This window comes from Odontomachus brunneus, unplaced genomic scaffold (genome assembly GCF_010583005.1).
Source record: "Odontomachus brunneus isolate Ranch 3 - 2012 unplaced genomic scaffold, Obru_v1 Obru_scaffold_012, whole genome shotgun sequence".
In the NCBI taxonomy this organism is placed as follows: domain Eukaryota; kingdom Metazoa; phylum Arthropoda; class Insecta; order Hymenoptera; family Formicidae; genus Odontomachus; species Odontomachus brunneus.
The window spans coordinates 102,094-109,273 of record NW_022639462.1 but is presented as its reverse complement, the minus strand read 5'-3'; positions in this window follow the sequence as shown (position 1 = coordinate 109,273).

The following is a 7,180-nucleotide window of genomic DNA, read 5'->3' as shown; positions in this document are numbered from 1 at the left end:
GGGGGGGGGGGGGGGATTGCAGCCCTCTCAGCCCCTCTGGCTACGGCACTGTTAAAAACACATTCGATCTGTGGGTTTTGGTCCCCGAAAAGATACAATAAGCAAAATGTTAACAGCACAATGGCAGATTGGTAGCAAATTAAAAAAACAAAAATTCCTACAACAAAACCCATCATTAAGTCATCATTAAGTCCATGTTCTGGCGACAAGGTCTGCTGACAGAATGGGTACATCAAAAAATACGACCGCTGATTGAACGCTCATTGAGCTCTTGGATCTGACTGGCATATATTTTTAGATATAAAAGAATATTTTAATCAGGTGTAAAAGCACTGAGCGCTCAGTGAGCGGTCGTGTTTCTGGCTGCACCCATTGACAGCAGAAATCGAGTAAATATTGCCGCCAAATTGCGCGCAGCAGGGTCTCTTTGGTTTCACCAATTTGCCGTCAGACTGTTACAGGGATTGTTTCGTTTTTGCTGTCAGTTTGCTGGCATAGCACGTCAGCAAGCTCTGTCAAATTTCTGGCAGCGGTTTAGCAACATCGTCAGATTAAATAGATTCTGTGTAGGATTTGCAGCCTCTCTCTCTCTCTCTCTCTCTCTCTCTCTCTCTCTCTGGCATCAAACGTTTATAGTAGATTCCTTCCAGAATCTGTCTGCGTAGGCTTGCCTATCTGGGCACGCGTTGGAAGCCTATAGATGGCGTACTCGCCTACCCTTTTTACACTACTCTACAATCAAAGAGGATTCAATTAATGAACCGTACAGTACATACGCGGCTTTACAGCCTGCAAACTTAATCGTCCGCATAAATTAGCCAAGATAAAAGAGAAGGCGGCGACTGTTTTTTTATGTCCGGGCTACTTCGCTGGTTTTCTTCGCCGGCGAAATTGTCGACACTCGCGAAGATGGCCATGTAAGCTCGCGATTTTATATCAACCCACCCCTGCCAAACACCAACTTTTAGCCGCGATCACGGGGCAGCTCCCGGGGTCTAATTAAACTCGTGGAGTAGGTTCGCGAGTTACCCACTGGCTTAGGACGCCCTTTCCTTACTTCACCTCGCCTTCGTTGCAGGCGATATAACACCGGGAATGTTATTCGACAACGAGACTCGCTCGTGGCCCGAGCGGATTCGCCGAGTTTCGCGGCAGGCGACGCGCGAAATTGTTGCACGAAAAGTTCTTTCCTCCTGAGGGAAGTTGTCATGTGTCTTTGTACCATTGTTGTATATCGTGTTGCGCGACGCAACTTTATATTATATCTTACTTCGGCTTCCGACACAGTAAGTGCGCCGTAATATATTGTTTCGTCAATGACACTTTTCCGCTCCACAGCTTGCTGCACGGTTTTCTCTTTTATTTCGCGAAACAATGCGCGCACGCGTGTGTCTTCGCTGTCTGTATGAGTGTGTGTGTGTGTGTGTGTGTGTGTCGCGAAGTGAATATCCTCTTCGACATTTCGCATTCCTATCTTACTTCGCCTCGCTGTTACCTCCTAGAATAACGGAGGCGAGGCCACCCATCCCCTACTTGCCTTCCCTATGCGCACACCAGGCCTCCTCTCTCGCACCCTGAGTTTTTCCACTCAGAAAACACTCGACTCGTATCCCGGAGCTACAAGACACTGCCGTGGTTACGAGATTTCGATATTCCCTTTGCCTTTCTTTCCGCGTGCCTGGCTGGTATCTCGCATTGCGATACCGGTGGCGCAGGATGATCAGACTTGGGAATAAAGTGTCTGGAAAAAAGAACGCGGAGGGGAAACACAGCTGGGCGGGGTAAGGCGAGGCGGGAGGATGCTGAATTAACGTCTGCGAAGCGCACCGCGAACTGCAATTTCGTAAATTACTTTAAGTATGCCGCTGCGCTCTTTTGTAATACAGCCAATGACGGAGCAAAGAAGAAGTATCCGCATTACAAGACAGAATATTTGCCGGCGTGTCGGAACATTCTGCTGAATCGATCCTTTTTTTTTTATTCCCTTCCTTTTTACTTGAGAGAAGATGTAGGGTCACGGTTAGGAACATAATGGGATGAAACTCGAGAATGAAAGGCTTTTAGTTGCCAAATGAGCTTTGCAACAGCATACGTTAGAATAACTCCAACGCGGATAACTATAACGCGAGTTAATATCCCGTTGACTTTTGCCGAGTGGGTGTTAAGGGGGGTGAGAGAGATCAAACGTTTTCGGCTATACGCGAGAGCGCGGAGAGAGAATCCTTCTTCCTCTCCTCTCCTCCTGCCGGATTTCCCGATCGGCATTCCCCGAGATTATGCGGACGACCAGGTCGGCCGAAAATCCGTAGAACGAGCCGAACGAAGTGTTTGCAGAGGACGGATCTAATTTCGCGTGTACCACGATGATAAACGGATCCAGCCGAGAGATAGGTCGAGATAGAGGAGGAGGCTCGCCGCGGAACTCCACTCGGTCCATCCTGCCACCTCTATCGAGTTATCCTTGATTCCGTTAGCTCGGCCTAATCTCCCCTCTTTGGCCGCCTCTCTCCGTTCCCGAAGCCCCGCTTACTATCGTCCTTGCAGCAGATCCTTCTATCTACATACTCTCTGGCACGTCCCCTCCTCCTCTATCTGCCTCTACTTCTGTCTCCCTGACCTTGCGCCCGGTTGTCAGCGGCATATTCGTCCATCTCTCACCGGCACGATGCAAATTTCGAAGAGCCTTCGGCCACGGCCGTAAATCAGGTTAACGTTGTCCGTGTTCGTCCGGTCAGCCGGAGGCGCGTGCATCGCGTCCGACATGCACATGTAACAAGCTCTGTCGCCGTGATCTGCTCTCTTTCCCGCTCGAGTCCGTTGAGATTGTAGCTCCACCGAGTGTTTATGATAGCCACGCGGCCACTCAGGAGAGGTCAGACCGCAATTCGACCGCGTCGCTCTCATTGGTCTGGTTGCATTCTGGTGATCTCTTGACGATCGCGCTCCGCTCTGTTCTATCACCCTTCCGGAGGTTAATGGGCAAAAGTGAGAGACGCGCGTTCAGGTGGGAGATTTTCGCACGCTCGTACGATGGGGATGAGAGGAGTCAACTCCTACTCGCGGTTGCATCGCGAATGCTGTCGTCGGGTCGACCCTAAAAGGAGCACGCACGTTCGCTCGTTACTTTAATGTCGTGACGGGCTGCTCGCGTAAACGTAAACGGCAGGGATCGCCTTAGCCTCCGCGGTCGTTTCCTCCTTACAGTTATTACTCGCTCGACTTGTCGTCGGCCGACGAGCGCAATATCACGCCGACGCGTAGCAGAGTCGCGAAACTGGCCGCGATCCAGAATAACTGCACCGCGCGATGCACAGTGACACTCGATTATCGGAAGAAATAGCGTGAGAAGTATGGATAGAGGGCACCGGGATATAATGCGAAGCACGGCAAGAAATCCCGCCTGGTACGAGGTGTCTCTTGCCGGATTTCGATCGGCGCTGCGCGTTTATATTTCGTGCGGGGCCGACGACGGTGGGCGTTATCGGGTCGAATTCAATTTCGGCGAAGAATAAAAGCGACGACGATGAATGTACGAATATTGGGTCGTAGTAATCGCGGCTCGCGCATGCAAAGGAACGCGAGTGACAGGTCCGGAACCACGATTGGCCAGTGTTGGGTATATTAATCCATTAAAATGTACTGTTTGGCTGAAACAATCGGCAAATCAACAATCTAAATTAATCAGTTATACAGGATATCTATTAAGGACTTGTTGAAACTTCCTGAATAGCTGTCGTTTTGTAAGAAATGAGCTAAATGAAATGAATTAAGCACTGTTCTGTAAAAAAAATTCGTCAGTTTTATTATCATATAGAATGCAAAAAAATATACATTATTAAATGCGTAGAAATAAACATTAAAAATACATAAAAACATAAAAAACTTGCCGACATAAAAACATAACACAACGATAAAAACAAAAATGTAATAACAAAAATAAATAAATAAATAAATAAATAAAAATTCAGAAAGAGACGAGAAATATGGTTCAGTATACAGTAGTGATGTATATTTTCAAAATGATTAGCTTCTGAATTTGCACAATAATCAGGTTAATTAGATAGTTTTAAAAAACTATCAAATACATGCTCTAAAAATATCGTGAATGCATTTTTGGATAGTTGCTTTCAAGTTGTTTGTAATTTACAATTATTCGGTGCAATAATTGTTCCTTTTTGTAACTGCATAAGAGAAAAAATCTTTAGAAATAAAATAAAGCACTCTTTGCTTCAGTTGTCTTTAATGAAAGATCTCATCTTCAATAAAAGGGATTTAAATCTGAGTGAGTAAGAAGGCTGTTCTAGACCTCTTTCTCTCTTTGTTGGTAAATTTAGTATAATCGGGTAAATCTCGGGTATATTTAGTATACCCGAGATCAATTATCCTCGTACAACTACACGGATAGCTGCAAACACTTCTTAAGTACAATGCAGAGTCGCTCCATCCTGCACAAAGTGGAAATTCCTTACGAAGTCCCTTTTCTTGCATATGGGAAGAATTTATTCTGCAGGAGCTCTTGATTATTGTGCAAATTTAGAAGATAATCACTTCGTCATGAAACATACATCACCGAATTATATGCTAAACTGAATTTGTAGCTCTTCTTATGTTTATTTTAATACTTTCAGTACATTTTTTTCGCACTATGTAGAAATAAAACAGTTTTTTTCTACATAACAGTGCTCGAATAATTTTATTTGCTCATTAAATTCGATTAAATTATTCATGATTACATGTACGATGATTGCTTTATTGTGATTACTGATTAGCCAATTATTTTAGCAGAAGAAAATTTTAATGGATTTTAATGCCCCAACATTGGGAACGGCATTATAATCTCCTGTTTGTGTAAGACACTTTCTTGATTGACGATATAATCTCTTTTTCAGATAAATATTTTAGCTTTTACGCGAGAGCGTGAGTTTATACAAATTTATTTTATTATCGTACGAAAATCTTTCCTTTTTTGCGACCAATAAAGTTATTACTGTTGTTATTACTATTTAAAATTACAACAATAATAAAATGATTAATGTTGTTACTATTTATACATTTTGCGCGAAAGCACAGAGATTTGCGTCGAAACAGATCTCGTATATGGTAACTGTTGCGCTGTTCCGAGGGCGTCAATTACAGGGAATAAACGGCACCTTCTAACGCGCGATCGAGACGTAAGGTACCGTCGTAACCGCCGTCGTCCATTATGCCGGTATAACTGTTTGCGATAGCGGGCGACACTCGATTATTGGGAGAAATAGCGTGAGAAATATGAATAAAGCCAGGCATATATTGTCCCATCTATACGGTATTGTGCGGGGATTCGCCTGGTACCACCCGGGTATCTCTCTCCTCTCCTCTTTTCCTCTCCCCTCCGCTCTCCTCGAGTGTTCGATTGTAATTAGAATTTATTGCAATAGTACTGAGAGGCAGTAACGCGCGCGAGAGGCGTCCCGTATCGATCACATCGAGTCGGCGTACGAAATTGCGCGATTCATAAAAGCGTTCGCGTAAACGTATAAGTGAATTTATCCGACGTGGTGGAGCAGAGGGGAGCGCTCGCTCCTCCGTGGAGGGGTGAGAGCACCGTTCGCGCCTCATAGTGAAATACATGCGGTGATGAATCGGACTCCAATCCGCGCGGGGATATGTTCACATGGCTCATAATACGGGAAACTTCATCGGCCTGGCTACCTCTCTTTTTAACTTGCGCGTTCACACCCAAAGTGCCGATCTCAACGTAATAACGACAACGGCTTTGGGCGTTACGCGATACCTACCATTAGCCTCATCGATCGAATATCGATTCCGTTGACCCAAACGCGGTTAGAAGAGAGTATTCGATAAATTTCGTGCTCTAACGGCGCCCACGAGAGCGGCAGGGTGCGATGGAGAAGCGGGAGGACGCGAGGGAGAGAGGGAGGGAGAGAAAGAACGAGCCGCAGAACGAACGACTGTAACGGAAAATACAAGGCGCCGGCGATTTTTCATGCCGCGCCGCGAATGAATTATTCATCGCTCGTGATAGGCATAAAAGTCGCGACGGCCTGAAATGAAAATGTCCCGAATGAATACAGCCTCGGGGACTCGTGAATCGGATACTTAAGGAGGACAGTTCGCCACGAGGGAGTTGCGAGGGAGTCGCAAGGGGGCCCGCGTCGTTGATCGCGTGTGTGCGACACGGTAAAATATTTTTTAATGGGTATTCGTGGTAAAGTGCGCGGCGAGCGTGGCGGCGAAACATTTCGCGATATTCTTCCCTATTTGTGCCCCTTTTAACGAGGGAAGAATAAAGATTGATATCCCGTAGGAGAGGCAGCAGGAGAAAAACGGCGGCCCGCGACGGTGTCGGGCGAGAGAGAGACAGAGAGAGAGAGAGAGAGAGAGAGAGAGAGAGAGAGAGAGAGAGAGAGAGAGAGAGCGCATTGGCTCGTCCGAGGGATTACCCGCGATTTTCGGATCGATATTTTTGCCGTTGAACGGCGTCGCAATAAATTAATGGCGAAATCACGAGTTTCTGTTCGTGACTCAACTGGATCCATCCAGAACAAGGATCCTTCGCGCAAGACTTCCCCCACGCGACCTTTCGCCGGCTTTTACGGGTTATTACGCTATTTACTTTATCATCCGGCGTGATTACCGGTCGTCTCGCCCCATTTCGTTATCGATTAATCTCAGATCCAGAGCGTTTGCACGAAAAAGTCGCTCGCAGGTCGTGGGCGCATGACTTGGTCTCCATTCACACAAAGCTCCAATGGGATAGGCGAGGGAGAGTAGAGTAGAATAGAGTAGAGTTTATTGAGACCCTGGGGTTAAAAGCCCCCTAGAGTTTACAGTAAGTCAAATGGAGGGTAGCGGATTACATAGAAAAATTTAGAAATTACAAGAAGAGAAGAGTAACCAATCTAACGCATATTGTAAGGTATGAGAAAAAGTGTGCGTAATAAATATAGAGAAGTAACAACATAGGTAAAGCGCATCAAGTACTAACTTAAGAGATTAACATGGTTAATCACAAGTGAACAAAGAAATTACAAAATAAATTATTATTTATATTTTTAAAATTATAAAATTATAGTGCATAAGTAAATAAAGTAACGAAGTTGTGATAAATGAATGCAATTCTACACAATGATGGCAGAGAGAGAGAGAGAGAGAGAGAGAGAGAGAGAGAGAGAGAGAG